Source organism: Juglans regia, chromosome 7 (genome assembly GCF_001411555.2).
Source record: "Juglans regia cultivar Chandler chromosome 7, Walnut 2.0, whole genome shotgun sequence".
NCBI lineage: Eukaryota > Viridiplantae > Streptophyta > Magnoliopsida > Fagales > Juglandaceae > Juglans > Juglans regia.
The window spans coordinates 28,032,965-28,049,128 of record NC_049907.1 but is presented as its reverse complement, the minus strand read 5'-3'; the positions used below and the strand labels follow the sequence as shown (position 1 = coordinate 28,049,128).

At 37.5% G+C, this 16,164-nt stretch overlaps 1 protein-coding gene across 3 annotated transcripts in view; it reads left to right on the top strand.

The window, feature by feature from the left end:
* The window catches only part of LOC108990281, a 655,370-nt gene that overhangs the window by 629,037 nt on the left and 10,169 nt on the right, over positions 1 to 16,164 (top strand). Inside the window, exons 1-2 of one of the 3 annotated variants that reach the window (XM_018965242.2) lie at positions 493 to 726; positions 1,314 to 1,381. The exons of 1 other annotated variant lie outside the window; for it this stretch is intronic. The gene's annotated coding sequence lies outside the window, so the exon portion shown is untranslated. Of the gene's footprint in view, positions 1 to 492; positions 727 to 1,313; positions 1,382 to 16,164 lie in introns of those variants that run through there. One more of the 3 variants, XM_035691900.1, reaches the window with a different exon arrangement.

The window sequence follows — 16,164 nt, the reverse complement described above, 5'->3', positions numbered from 1 at the left end:
CCTCAATTAATACTCAAGCAATCATGTTACGATCACTTAAATGAAAATGCAGAATTAAAAACGTAGTTTGATAATTAGCATAACAAATAGAAAAGAAATTTGCCTAATATGAGTTCGATCTAATAAAAAATCCATAAAAAGATAAAACAAATAAATAGATAAATTGTGAATAGATAATACTAAAATATTAATAAATACAAAATATTACTAAATTCATGTGTATCGATCCGAGTCTTATACGAATTGTGTCAATTAAAAGTTTATTTTAATTTTGTGTTTACAAATAGGTTATTTAATAAACAAATTGAGCCAAAGTACTCGAACCAATCTCAATGGATTTTCTACAAGTACTGCTTATTTACAGCCTATTTTTTTATTGATTCGTACATAAACACCCCCCAAAAATGAAAATTAAAAAAATATATATATATATATATATATATATCTCTTCATCGGTATTTCTTTTTGTCCACGGCTTTTCAATCCTCCCACTTGAAAACGTGCCTAGCTAATTTCCAAAGGAAACAAAAGTTTAAAGCTTTTAGTCCTAATATTCTCTCTGTGACTCAAATCTTTACAACGTCAAGAAATGAAAGAGTAGTACTTCTTTTCATTCCTTTCTGCGGTTATGAAAGGATCGAGACTTGAGTTTCATTTCAACACAATTTTCTTTTTGCTTGCTTATAGAGTATAGCGAGACTGATTCTGTCGAGTACGTCTTTACAGGTAATTGTTTTTTTTTTAATTATGATGTATTGTTTGATAAATTTATGTAAACTTTTAACTTTCAGTTTTGTAAATCTCGCCGCTTGACATATATTTTGTACATCTTATATTTTCGTGCATTTACAACCCAAAAATATCTCTTGCATGCGAAGTCATCAGTCCAGCATCCCGACTCAAAAACTTATAATCTCCCCCTTCGTCAAATAACAAGGAGTCTCATCCACCAAACTCCAAAAAATAATTGCCAATCATCTGTTTAATCAGTTGCACAAAATGAAAGTATTCTCTGAGATTGATCTTCACTCAATGATCATGAGAACATTTTAAAAATTGCTTAATCTTCACTAACTTTAAAAGCACCTTAAACGCTTAATCTTAATAGAATATTTTTTAATAAAGCTTTATAATTCAAACACTGCAGTGAAAAATTCTATAATTACCTTCAATAATCTCAACACAGGCACTACTAAGTGTAATTAAATTATAGTAAAAATTCAAGTTTTGAAGAATTATATATTTTGTTTGTGGGGTTTGTAAATTTATAGTTCCGAATTTAACTGTTTATTTGGACGTTGTATCACCGACAGGCTTCAAGTTTGAGTACTCAACGCCGTCGATCGGCATCATTCGATCGGCAAGTGATCAAGCTGGGGAGGTTAGTGTTTACTTTTCCTTCTTTTACCGAATGCTAGCGTAATTTAACTGTAACAATTTTTCACGTACGTCATGATCATTTCGTCTTGCTGGAAAGGCATAGACAGTGCATGAAGGTACTGATGCGATAACGTAATAATTAATGAATATACTTGCATGGCTGTTTTGTCTCGAGGCACATAACGTAATAATTAATGAATATTCTGCTTGATTTTTCGGAAATATGATACGTACGTGTAATTAGGTTCACGATTTAAGTTACGATTTGGATAGATAAGATGAAATAATTTTAAATAAAAATTAAATAAAATATTATTAAAATATTAATATTTTTTAATATTATTATTATTCTAAAATTTGAAAAAATTAAAAATTAAAAAAATTATAATGATGATATGAAATGAAATAAAATATTTTTATTATCTAAACGGGGCACTAATGTCTCCTAGTATATATATCTGTACTTTTCTTTTCCCTCATAGAACAATATTCACGTTGATATGGCCAAAATTTTAGTCAGATTTCGAATAAAACGTCACCTTTTGCCTTTTGCCTCCACATTCAAAATTTTAATCCCAAATTAGGCATTTCACTTTCTACACTGATAAAATCTTATTAATTTTTAATTTTTCTAGTTTTTTTATCTACTCTTTAATGTATATCTTTTATATCTATTTTGACATAGCCTTTTATTTGAGCTTTCAAAATTTTCAATAATCTACGAGTTGCAGTCACTTCATTGTCAAACACAATTTCATAAAAGAATATCATGTACAAAATCAAATGTACAATTGCACAAAAGTGATCGCACTACAATTTAAAAGACGAGCATTTGTGATGGATTATTTGTGACAATAATGACTATTTATGATAAAAACATATATATTCATTTTAATAGGAAAATTTTTGCAACAAATAGCTAGTCACAAATAAGCAGTTTTCTTATAGACCGCAACTTTTTCTCCCCTCCATACCTCATATATGAAATTCATTCATGTTAAGTTCATATTTTCTCTATGTGTGTATATTTATATGTATGTCCGTGTGCGTGGGTATAAAGATATATTCATCCACAAAGTCGCAAAATGTCATCTGGCCAAAGCCAATACAGCCACGGTCAAAGGTCTAAGCACTCGTATTCACCTAATATTTTGTACTGCCTCCCATCCTAGAATTAGTTCACAATACCAATAGGTTTTGAATGAGACCCAGGTAAACCAGAATCCAGTGATTGCTACGCCTAACTTAATGCCTCACACTATAATAAGCCAATATTTTATCGATATGCTACAGTACAATATAGCCCATAACACATGCATGAAATCTAGACAAAAAATATATATTACCTGGAGAAATACTAGTTGTTTCGACTGCAAACCAAAATTGGTTGCATAAAAATTTTTTCAAAAAAATGAAAAAGAAACTCATGCCGACAACAGAGAAGTGATAGTCACAAGTACCTTAAAGATGAAACTCAAAATCCCTTACAAAATCACTAGAGCAACCAGCAAGTCCATTATAAAATCTAAATAAACTACCACTAGCAAGTCCATTATAAAATCTAAATAAACTACCACTAGCAAGTCCATTACAAAATAAAATAATGTTCGACTCTAAATAAGCAACTAGCAAGTAAAACGCCCTTGCAAAATAAGCCACCAACAAGCTGTCCACCAGCAAGTCCACCACCAATACAATTGGAGGCTAGACGAGTCCAATCAAAATAAACCACCAGCAAGCAAACAAACTATATATGAGATAGAGACCTATTCCTTTGCTCCTCAATGACTTCCATTTGAAGATTATGGAAATAATCTTGTTGCACAGCATTCGTGGAATCAATATCCAATTTCATAATTTCCATATCAATTTTTCTCTTCTTAAGATGTATTAACTCAAATCTATCCTTGTCAGCCTTGATTATCTCTTCTCCTCTCCATCATTGATGTCTTTCTATCATCACTCATATGGCTTAAGACCTCATTAAACTCACTACATTGTGATTCATTGCCTTTTCTTTTTTCTCTTTTTTTCTCAGCCTTCTTGCCTAGAAGTCTCTCAACATTGACACTTCTATAGTAATAAATCATTTTGAAAAACAATATCAGGGAAAAACAATAGCCCTATTCTATACTCAAAGAAAATTTTTGAATACATGCCCAGTAAAATTTTTGGACAATAACCCTGTTTTAATAACTAAAAATCAACCCTTCTATACTAATAAAAACTTCAGAAGAACATAGAGTTCAAATTTACCTTATATTCGACATTGAAGAGATGTGACAGTGATGAAGTATTGTGCCAATGGAGGATGTGCAGAGATGGTGAGAAGTGCAATGTGTGAACGGAGACCAAAAATCTAGAAATGAAGGTGGAAATTTCAATGAAGGGAGCAAGAAATACAAAGCAAAGCATCAGCTAGAGAGAGAAAATGTATGTAGCTTTTATGTCAAATGAATAAATTCTCTAATGCATTAGAGGATATTCCAATTGACTACTGTAGCTTTTATGTAAAATGTATGCGGCTTGCCTCCTCTAATGCATACGATTTTAGAGGTTTATTAGCCAAATTTTGGATTGCAATGGCATTTGACTAAACCAATGCCATTGCTCTTAGATATTCACATCGATCGTCTCGATATTGACAATTCTGGAGTACATACTAACATAGAAGATTATTTTGTAGCCGAAAAAATCGTCTTCAAGACTACCTTTTATTATTGGAGTCTCAAGAGTTATGGGACTGAACTAGTTCGTTCAATTTTATCCACCTCCATTTTGATAATTTTATCAAGATTGTACAATGGAGTTTGAATTCTAAATTGTACATTTTCTCTCGACGAGGTCAAACAAACACTTGTTCTCTCCACTAAGTTTGGGTGGTTTATGACGGAGTTACATGACTGAGCTTCTGGGTGGTGGTGTGTTCCGAATGAGTTTTTCAAAAGACATTGTAATAGAATCAATTTTTTTTTTCATTCGTGAAGGGGGGGGGGTCTATTGGTTATTACAGAGAGAAGAGGGAGGGTGGTGTCAAAGGTGGTTTTGGGACTCTCAACGGTTGAATGGCTGGCAAAGGCCTTGGAAGCTTGCTTGAAGGAAGAAAAAAAAGATTTCTTCACCACAGTCAGGGAAGATAGTCATAGTTTTATAGCGCGACACTGTTCGAATGATCGAGGCCACTATATCGCAATGGTGGAATATGGTGGTGGTGGTAGGAGGAACTTTATATTCATTCCTGAGGAGGAAGGCAACAGGTGGAAAAGAATGGGGGAGGCTGTGTGGGAGTTTTTTCATGACAAGAGATTCACTCACAGTGACGGAGCTATGAAGAGACCAAAGGAGGTGAAAGTCCAATTGCAACATCACTCCTATAGGGAGACTCTGATGGTGGAGCAACCCCGTGAGCTTTGAAAAGGGGAGCAACCCCGTGATCATTGAGTAGAGTGGTCCTGCTACTAAGAAGGGTATTGGACATGGCTTTGACAGAGAGTCTTGTCCAGTACAGTGGAAGGGTGGAGGTGGTAGACCCACAGGTGGCGTGGCAGAGGGGTAGGTACTTACTATTTTGTTGGACATGAAAGGCTCAGTTGAGCACTTTACAAAACAAGGTTGATTGGCTTATAAAGGACGATGTGGGATTAGAAAGAAATTGGCCCTGTGGGTTCAGATCTACGTAACAAGGGCCTAGGCCCATTAGCTCAGGGCCACAGTTAAATGGGTGTTGTATGGCCCCAATCAATTGGGCTTGAGCCCAATAGCTTAAGGCCTCATCAAGGGAATTCAAGATGCATGTTGCAGTGCTGTGGACAATAAATTATTTTTCAGCATACAGAAACTTGTCTTGGTGGAGCACAAAAGATAAAATGGATTGTCCTATCTATAATAAAGATACTCAATCTCAATGGTTGACAAATGGTAAAAAATTATGTTTCATGGAACATTGTCGATATTTACCACTTGATCATAGAGGCATTCGAATAGAGCAATGTTTGATTGAAAGGTTGAGTGCAAGTCATCATCACCAGAGTTGTCTGGGCTAGATATTACCATCCAATTAATGGATGTTTCAGAAAACAAATTTCAAAAAACAAGGTTGATTGGCTTATAAAGGAGGAGGTGGGATTGGAAAGAAGTGTTCCGTATGTGGATTTAAACGTAGGTTCAAATCAGCATAACAAGGGTCTGTATGGCCTCAGTCAATTGGGCTTGAGCCCGATAGCTTAGAGCCAGAGTCAAATGGGCGTTGTAAGGCCTTAGTCAATTGGGCTTGAGCTCTATAGCTTAAGGGGAAACCTCAACTGCTGTAAGAATCAATTGGGCTCTAGCCTGTAAACTCAAGGCCTCAGCCCATCGGGCCTCTTCCCGTTTGTAGGATTCGCAAGGGGGTGAACATCGGCCCACCACCAACGAAAACCTTGCAACCTTGTCGAAGAAACCATCGGGTGCACTGCGAAGAAAGCTCCAGCGACAGTGGTGGAACTATCAGCATCATTGCATGAAGGGGAAACAGAGGAGATCCTACGACCGATAATCCCATTTCTAGTTTATTGTGGCCAGAAAAAGCTGATAAACACCCTAGAAGCACCACTTCCTCAGGTGGAGGCCATACTTCAATTTGAGGAGCATCTCAAGTTGTTATCGCAAGGAGAGGGCGAGCTTAGGACGAATTTCATTAAGGTTAGTGTCGTGGGGCTATCTCAGATGCTCAACCACATCGGTGATTGTGATGTGGTGATGGTTCCTAAAACACAAACAATAACTCCACTCTCTGACAACAATGTGGAGTTCAATGTGGGTACTGTGGTCGAATGGGAGGACATAAATCTATTTGGGGGAAGGAGAAGGGGATGCCATCGAATTTGCAATGGGCTTCAAGAGAAAAGGAGCCCTTTCCTCTAAACTATCAGTTACCAAGCGAGTTCAATGTGTCTGACTGGGTGCTCCAAAAGGTAAAGGAAATTCAACACTGTGTGGGAATAAAGTGTGTGAGTTTTGAGTAAAAGCTTATTGCTCTTCTCACTGCCATAGAGGTGGGTATTGTCTGTATCAGAAATTTGGGACCGAGAAACAGTGGGAGCTTAAGAGACTTAAATGGTCGTTGAACTATGAGGGCTGCGCAAGCTGTGATAGATCCAAAGGGAAGGGGATTATATCTCCTTTATGAAGCCAAACATCGTGTCTTGGAACTTCTGTGGGTTGAATGAGGCAAATAAGCGTCTTCACATAAAAAACTTGCTACAGGAATGAAGGATGGACATAGTATGCTTACAAGAAACCAAGCTAAAATTGGTGTCCAGAAAATTATTATGAATTGTTTGGAGCTGTCTTTATGCAAATTGGGTCTATCTGGCATCAAATGGGACTTCGGGTGGAATCTTAGTGATGTGGAATAGAAGGGTGGTGGAGAAAAAGGAGGATTTTATAAGGGAGTATACAATGGCCAGTTTCTTTAAAACCATGAAAAATAATGTTTTGTGGGCTTTTGTAGGTATATATGGGTCGAATGTTGACAGTATGAGAAGACTATTATGGGAAGAACTTGCTGCAACACATAGTAGGTGGGACTTCCCCTGGTGCATAGGTGGAGATTTTAACATCATAAGGTTCCCTAATGAAAGATCAGATAGTTGGTTGCGCCTAGCCGTGACAAATTTTTCAACATGTAATTTTTACCTGAATCTGGTGGATCTTCCTCACATAGGGGGCCTTTTACTTGGTCCAATAATCAAACGTGGTCTTTCGACATATTCCTAATCTCGCCAGATTGGGAGATACATTACTCGGAGGTGTGACAGAAGAGGTTGTCTTGCCTTTGCTCGAATCATTTTCTCATCTTGTTGGATGGTGGTAGTACCCAAGGCGGGTGTCAATATTTTAAGTTTGAAAACATGTGATTTAAAAGTGAAGGCTTTGTGGATAGGATAAGACAATGGTGGTCATCTTATCAATTTCATGGTACCCCCTCCTACATTCTTTAAAGCTTTGGAACTCTCAATCTTTTGGAGACACAGGGAAGCAAAAGAAAACCATGGAGGAGGAACTACAGGATTTCTAGAGGATGCTTGAGGATAGAGTCCTCCCCCTATAAGAAATATCGCAAAAGCAGAGCTGACTTTAGAGTTGGAGAGAGTAATTTCTCTAGAGGAGATCTCTTGGTGTCAGAAGTCAAGAGCATTATGGTTGAAATAAGGGGACCGAAGTACAAAATTCTTCCATAGAGTGGCTGATTCTCATAGGAGAAATAATACCATTGAGATGCTAAATATAAATGGTATAGACTTTATGGAGGCTCCTGTGATCCGGGGATCATGTGATGGATTTCTTTGAACAGCTATTTAGAGTTGAAGAGGGGTGGAGGCCAAAACTTGATGGACTCGATTTCGACTCTATTGAGCAACAATAGAGTGGAGGTTTATGATGTAGTAAGAAGAATGGTTAAAGACAAAGCACCAGGTCCAGAAGGTTTCTTGATGTTGTTTTTTCAAACATGTTGGGAGGTAGTGAAAGATGATGTAATGAACATGTTTTAGGAATTGTTCTCAGCTAGAAAGTTTGATAAAAGACTAAATGCTACTTTTATTGCATTGATCCCAAAGAATATCGGAGCATCAGAGGTGAAAGACTATAGGCCCATTAGCCTCATTAATGGGGTGTACAAAATTATCTCCAAGTTGCTCACAAACAGGCTAGGGGAGGCCTTGGGTTAGATAATTATGAAGTCACAAAATACGTTTGTAAGGGGTTGTAAAATCCTAGATTCAGTCCTTATAGCCAATGAATGTCTGGATGGCATATTAAAGTCTGGTATCGTAAGGATTATTTGTAAGCTAGATATGGAAAATGCATACGATCATGTAAATTGGGAGTTCCTTCTTTATTTGTTGGAGAGATGTAGTTTTGGGGAGAGATGGTGTATGTAGGTCAGATGGTGCATCTCAATAGCAAGGTTCTCAATTTTGATTAATGGCAACTCAACTAGTTTCTTCATCAGTTCTCGTGGCCTAAGACAAGGAGATCCATTGTCCCCACTTCTCTTTGTTGTCATCATGGAGGCCTTTAGTAGGATCTATCGGTTGTGGTTAGAAATGATTTTGTGGCTGAATTTTCAGTAAGTGATCCTAGTAGGGGCCTTATTACTATCTCATTTCTTATTTGCAGATGACACACTAATTGTCTGCAAGGTAGATCAAAACTAACTTAGGGCACTGAAGGCACTTTTACTATGCTTCGAAGCACACTTGGTGTAAGGTCGCTTCTCTTCCTATGAAAATATTTGAGATTGACGTCAGGGGCTGCCTCACAAGCTTTATCAATTTGCGATACAGTTATTGAGAAGATTGACATGGTGGAAGATATTGTACTTGTCAAAAGGAGGCCACGTGACTCTAATCAAGAGTACTCTCTTTTACTTACCAACTTATTTTCTAACTTTATTTCCAATTCGAACTTTTGTGGCGGTACGGATTGAAAAACTACATCGTGATTTCTTATGGAGCGGGATGGGGGATGAATTCAAGTTCCATCTAGTTAGTTACGACAAGGTGTGTAGGCCAATTTCTTCACAAGGGTTGGGGATAAAAAAATATGAGAACTTTCAATCGGGCCCTACTTGGGAAATGGCTATGAAAATTGGTGGTTGATTGCAAACATGGAAGCTCGTGTGGGGGTTGGGGAGGGTTTGGTGTACTAGAGACATGAACGTGGCCTATGAAGTGGGGGTTTGGAAGCACATTAGACGAGGGTGGGGGTGTTTACTCGCCATACTAAATTTTTACTGGGTATGCGTACTCAGATAAAATTTTATAGGGATGTATGGTGTGGGGAGGAGGCTCTAAAGGACTTTTATCCATCCGTTTTTCGGGTGGCATGTAATCAAGAAGCTTCAATGGCGGACCTCATGGTTCGATCGGGGGAACAAGTCCAATGGAGCATCACCTTCAGTAGAGCGGCTTAAGATTGGGAAATAGACAGCTTTGAGGCTTTTCTCAACCCAATGTATTTCGTGAAACTAAATGGACTACAAGCCAATAAGCTGTGGTGAACACTTACAAGTAAGGGTGCTTTCTCGGTTCGATCCTTCTATAAGTCCTTTACACATTTACCAAATACTCAATTCCCATGGAGAAGACTTTGGAGGAATAGGGTGCCCCCCAAGGCACTCTTATTCACTTGGATAGTTTCCCTAGGCAAGATTCTAACAATCGATAATCTGAGGAAGCGCCAGGTTGTTATTCTAGATTGGTGTTGTATGTGCAAGAAAGTTGGCTAGACAATAGATCATCTCTTACTACATTGCAAGTTAGCTAGAGCCTTGTGAATTGAAGTGTTCAGCCGAGTAGGGTTAAATTGGATAATGCCTACCACAGTGATTGAATCATTGGCCAGCTGGACACTTCCGTGAGGTGCTCCACAAATCAAAGTCATGTGAAAGATGACCTCTATCTGCATTATGTGGTGCATATGGCGAGACCCTAATGATCAGACATTTGAAGATAAGGAGCAGACACTAGAGAAGCTTCGGATTTTATTTTTTTGTAGTTTATTTCTATGGGCCATAGCTATAGATTTTAATAGCCTAAATTTACATGGTTTTTTTGTTTCCACTACTGCGACCTAGATAGGTCTTATCTCTTGTATGCTAGTGTACTTGGGCTATGCCTATTCTTATTAATAATATCGTTTACTTATAAAAAAAAATTATCAAACGAAGTCTGAGGTTACAAAAGGAAAATAGATTAGTGCTTCTGGTCTCAAAATTTCTTAACTCGCAATTGAGAGGGAGGCCACCATGAAGATGTCTTTTCTTGCAGAAGGAGGATCCTAAGGTAAGAAGATGGGCTGTGAAATAGTCTGTGCTAAGGTGATTAATGGGACTCCACTCCTTCATCCTCAAAAAAGAAGCATTCAATCTCTCACAAACGGGTAATGAGTGAGACTTGGAAGTCAATTAAATTAACCCAACATTCATCAAGTTAATCAAGAAAAAAGCTGCTGGAAGTGGTTGCACATGGTGGCTCAGTGGTGGGGTGTGGTGGAGTGCATGGTTGATGGTGGTTGAAAAAATGAAGTGGATCTACCCTCCTACAATCGTGAAAAGGGTCAAAATATACATAAAAAACAATAATACAATAGGAAAAATGACTGAGAGGGGGGTAGCAAGAGAAAGCTAGTCCAAAAGGATGTTAGCTTTAAATAGGTTGAAATTGTGATTGTGAGAGCGGTGCAGGCAGTGGCAATGATGCGTGGGTTCCACATAAATACGTCCAACCAACCCTCAATGAAAACAACCCATCTTCAACACTACACAGGGTACAAGGAGAGACCACATGAACTCAGCACCCAAAACCAGAGACCAACACAGGGTTGGTGAGCCGTTGTGAGGGGAGGCTTGAACGGGTTGGGGACTACCGGTACAGTGAAGGAAAGTGGGTGAGAAGTGGGTCTCAGTGCAAGGGTGGCCTAAATTCGTATGGGGTTTCAAATAGAGGGAAAGAAGAGGGAGAAGTGGTGGTCGATGGACTGAGCGAGGGGGAGAGTTAGAGAGAGAGAGAGTGATGGATTGTTAAGGTTAAAACAGTCACTACACCAAATACTAGCTCACAACCATAGTAGCTTCAAACATGCAGTACGGTCCCGCAAACCACGTCCATTGTGCTGCACCTTTGTAACAAACTTTTGTACAAATCTCATCTTTCCCAAACTAGAATATTCTAGACTTTGTACAAAGCCGTAAAGCATAATGCCTATAAAAAGGCACTGTTTCTAATACTAAAATAAAGAGTAAGAAATATACAAGAAGTTTTTCTTCAACTTGGATGGAAAGAGAGAGGAGGGAACACGCTTACTGGTGGGGCAACAACGACGACATGGGGAGGCGACAGAAGAAATTGCTGGGAAGAGACAGAGAATAACAGTGACCAAGGTAGAGAGAGAGAGAGGCAGAGAGAGCGAGGTTTGCCTTGGCGGCGAAAGGCGCACGTTGACTCTAGTGGCCTCTGTCTGGAGGGTGGGATGGATTGCTTAGAGAGAGAGCACGCGAGATAGAGAGGCTGGGGGTGTTCGGTGCATTGGAGTTGCTATAATCGCAACGTGAGTACACAACGCCGACAACGGGCTTGGGTGGCTACCGAGAGTTGTAGTAGAGTATCATGTGTCAACAAATGCACGTGCAAGAAGCTGCTTCTTTCTTAATTTTTTATTAGTTGAGTCCATGTGTTTAGTTTATGTCTTAGTTGGTGTCCATATGTGTCTTGATAAGGGTTGTAATCAAATCGAGCCGGTCTTTGACTTGTCGAGCACGACTTGATTCAAAATATTCGAACACGAACCCAAACTTGAGATTCTTATTTATTCTTTGTTCAAAAGTTAAATTTCTAACTCGAGCTCATCCCAAAAAGGAGCTTCGAGCTTGGCTCGAATTGTTTATATTTTTATTTTTTGAATAAGATTTAATAATTAATAAATTAGAATTAGATAAATAAAAAATAAAAAAACTAATATTGAATTTGTACAACTAACAAGTAGAACCTCTATTAAATAATAAGATTTTAAAAATTTATAAATAATTAATATATAGCAAGTTGATATTTATCTATAATAACAATAAATCGTATGCCTACAGAACTTATTAATACATATACATAATATGATAACATATATCTATTTCATATATAGTTCACACATACTAGCATATGAAATTATTAAATCTTATCGACTAATTATTATACAAATTATAAAATATAACTATGAAGTATATTCAATATATAGACATAAGTAATTATATTACATATTTAATTATAAAATAGCTATGCTTATATTATTAGCTAATACATACATATATGTTTATATACATAGCTATATGTATATATTTATCAATATATGAATGAGCTTTAATCGAGTTGAGCTAACGAGTCCACTCATGCATAAATGAGCCTTATCTGAATCAAGTGGAGTGTTGTCGAGTATGTGTCATTTACTAATCGAGCGGATATTTGCTTTCATGGGTGAGCTTTTTTTTTTCATGAGTCGAGTTCAATTCGAGTTTAATCAGACGAGTACCAAGCGTGCTATCGAATAGACTGGTTCATTTGTAGCCCTATGTCTTGTGTTTTACTTAACATGTGGGTTAGTCAGTTATGGGCCACAAGGCTCATGGGCCACATTTGTAGTTAAAGTCAGTATGATGTATGTTAGTGGGAGTGGAGTTACGTTAGTGGAACTTATTGTCCAGTATGTGGGTTTGATTAGAGTCATGTATGAATTAGAAGCATTATGACAAGGGAAGACAACGCGTGAATTTTTTTCAACATTGTAAGGAGGTTTTCGCAACCTCGAGGTGGCCTAAATTTATGACAAGTTGTACTATTATTTCATTTATGGCATCTTATAATTTTTCTTAAATATTCAACTATTGATCTAAAAGGCCTAAAATTATTGGATATTATTTTGTTTAAACTTTTAACCCTCACAATCATAACATTTCACCATGCTTCCAGTACTCAATGACTTAACACTATGCACATACATAGTATCAAGGCATTTTAATCTAGCCTATAGGTCACCTCCTCCGCGACTTGAACTCGTGATGTAATTCTACTCTAATACCAATTGTTAAAAACTCAACTATTGATTCAAAAGCTCTAGTACTGTTAGATACTAATTTGGGTAAACCTTTAACCCTCATGATTATAACAGAGAGAGAGAGAGAGAGAGAGGATAGAGTAAGCTAGAGAGTGGGGGAAGGAAAGGAGAGGAAGACTGAGAATCAGAGAGAGTGGGAGGGAGCAATCGCGGGGGCTGGGCAAGAGGGGAAATGAGAGAGACAGACGTCGGGGTAGAGGGAAAAGGGAAATAAAATAATTTTAGACAGTGTTTGGTCTACTTCACTACTCTATTCACTACTATTCACAAATATTTCACTATTGTTCACAAACTATTCACTACTTTTGCATTACTATTCTCAAATCATTTGAGATCACCCCAACATCCAAACGTAGCCTTATATGAGCATAAAACGACATTATTTTTGTGTCTAAGGCTAGGCGTCTTCTAAGGTTGGGCTTTCGGCTTCTATCCAACTGAGTCTCATGTAAAGTTATGTTAATTTATGAATTTATTTTAATCAAATTGATTAGAGTGATTTTTATTTTTCATTTGTTATTTGCAAAAAAGTGACCAAACTTTAATCCAACAATTTAGGTTTCTATAAGAGTTTTTCAAGGGTTGTGTTACTTTACCATATCATGCATATATGTTTTGTGCATAATTCTTACATTTATCTTTAGTATGACTGGTTAATATGTTCATCCATTGATCACATCAATTAAGAATCGATCATATCTACTATGGATGTGTTTCACAACTTCACACACACAATCACCTGCAGCCAAAAGGTCAAGTGGCTTGGGGGTTTTGGGGAACGTCTCTGATACCTAAGTTAGTGATCACAATAAGAATCTCCTTTTCTAGACAAATGAATCACATGATTTTCACATACCTGGGTGATATGTATATATAGTGCCCATGAGATTTCTATTACCATGTGATACTGGGCTTATCTACTATTTGCAATTCAAGTCTTGGGATGGAAAGCTTAATCAAATCTAAATGATCAGATAGCTCTTCTTGTCCAGAAGATTCTCTATCGGTTATTCTTTCAATAGTTGAGATGTATTGAGCTCTCAGGAGTGGGGTTATTGACCTGAGTTGTAGCCCAGGCCTGCGAAGTGGCCTAATAGGCTTCGAAGTTGTATTAAGCCCCTTCCAATTAACCCGCAAAGTCACATCACGCTCAGTATGATGAGACTTGTAATTATAGCGCTGCTTTGTTATTTGGGTTTTCTATCATTTATGCCCCTTTGTCAGAACATCATTTTGTGTTCGCCTTTTGTATTTATAGTCTTCTCACACTCTCTTTTCCACTTCTCCTCTTTCGATTCTCTCATTTCTTCTCTCAACCGCTCTATTTTCTTCGCACTCTCTCTCTCAGCCTTCACTGCAAATCTATGGCTTCCTATAAGAGCAATCCTATGGCTTCCTTTCTTTGGGCAAGTTCTTTACGACCTCGCGATTCCCCTGTTTGTCCTGAAGGAGCCATTGCTAACCCTATAAGGGAAGGGGAAAATGCTCCTCGCTCAAGTTTTTAGGGTCATTAGTGGTCCTCAACCATTTCCCGTCGCAAACTAAACGCCGCAAGGGACAACTTCAACATCCCGGATGCGGTGACTTTAGGATTGCCTGATCAGAGCCGCGATGCTGTCAAAGTGAGAGGTATGGCCGTTTCTGTTGCCCTGTATGTGGTCATGTTTGTGATGGGGCTTCGTTTGCCCTTTGTATGACCTATCCGTGACGTATTAGATGTCTTGGAACTTGCCCCGGCCTAACTAGTGCCTAATGCCTAGAGGACTTTAATGGCTTGTTGCGTTCTTTGGTGGCAAGTGTTGGAGCATACAGGTGATGAATATCTCGATCTCACGGCTTACGAGTTCCTTTCTCTTCATGGATTTAGACACTCAGATAGGAACCTTTGTAGTTTTAGGTCTCACAATAAAATAGTTTAGTTAAAGCGTAAGTATTCCCACGCCAAGGATTGGCAGAGGAAATTTCTCTTCATCTCGGGTGATGGTTGGGAATTCCCTACAGATGACGTCTTGAATCATGAATTCTACATTAAAGATTATCCTTTCTCTAGTGGCACTCTTGCAAAGTCACCAATTAGAAAGAAGTGTTTCCAATAAATAAGTGTCATTTTTAGTAGGACCACAGTATAATGCCCTATATTCCAAAGAATTAATCAAGATCATAATTAGAGTTGTAAGAACTTCTTCTACCCAACTAAAACGACACTTCATTCACCACCATTTGATACCAATTAAATTTGAGACATTACAATAATTCCTTAATTCTTATCGTACTTCTTGTTAGACCATTACACATTCTAGGTAACATCAGTGAAGTCCCATAGCTTCAATCTGATTTTTTTCTCCTTATCGTTTCTTTGAAGTGATCTAACTATTATTCTATTTTTTATGTTTTTCATTTGTTATCTGGAAGAAAGTCACTAAACTTTAATATGATAGTTTTTTGAGTTTATGCAAGGAGTTCTACAAGGGTAATGTTACTTTACCATGTTATTCGTACATATTTTGTCAAGCCCCATGCATAATCGGGGTGTACCTTTTAACATGAAATCCATAAAATATAAAACTTAGACATAATTATCCTCCAAAGTCAAATCTTAAAAATTCTTCCAAATAGAATAAACTAAACATTGTAAGAAAAATCTTTGAACTCATACTAACCCACTTATACCACAATTCTCTTATAATCCTGTCATGTATCGTCTATTCCAATTGTTATAACCACCAAGTATCTGAAAAAATAGTGGACAAAAGGTGAGTCCACCGAATCAGTAGGTAGCAAACCTATAATAGTGTGTAAACGTGAGCCAGCTACAGAATGTGGAAACAAACAATTCTAAAAAACAATAGTAGTGATATTTTTTGAAACATTTATTTGTCAAATAATATATACAAAAGAGCTTACACAAAAACATACTAAACAACATCAGAAACAAAAAAGAATTCATGCTTACTCCCATGACAGAGTTGTGCATGTTCCAAACAAAATGTAAATAAATGTTTTGTCACCAAAATGAGTGCATTTTGTAGACAGCAAAGCAAAACATAAATCACCAAAGTAATTGCACTCAAAATAGAGGCCACTATTATTTCCTATGGTAGGGTTAGAATCCATTATTATATCCCCTAGCGGGGCAAGAAA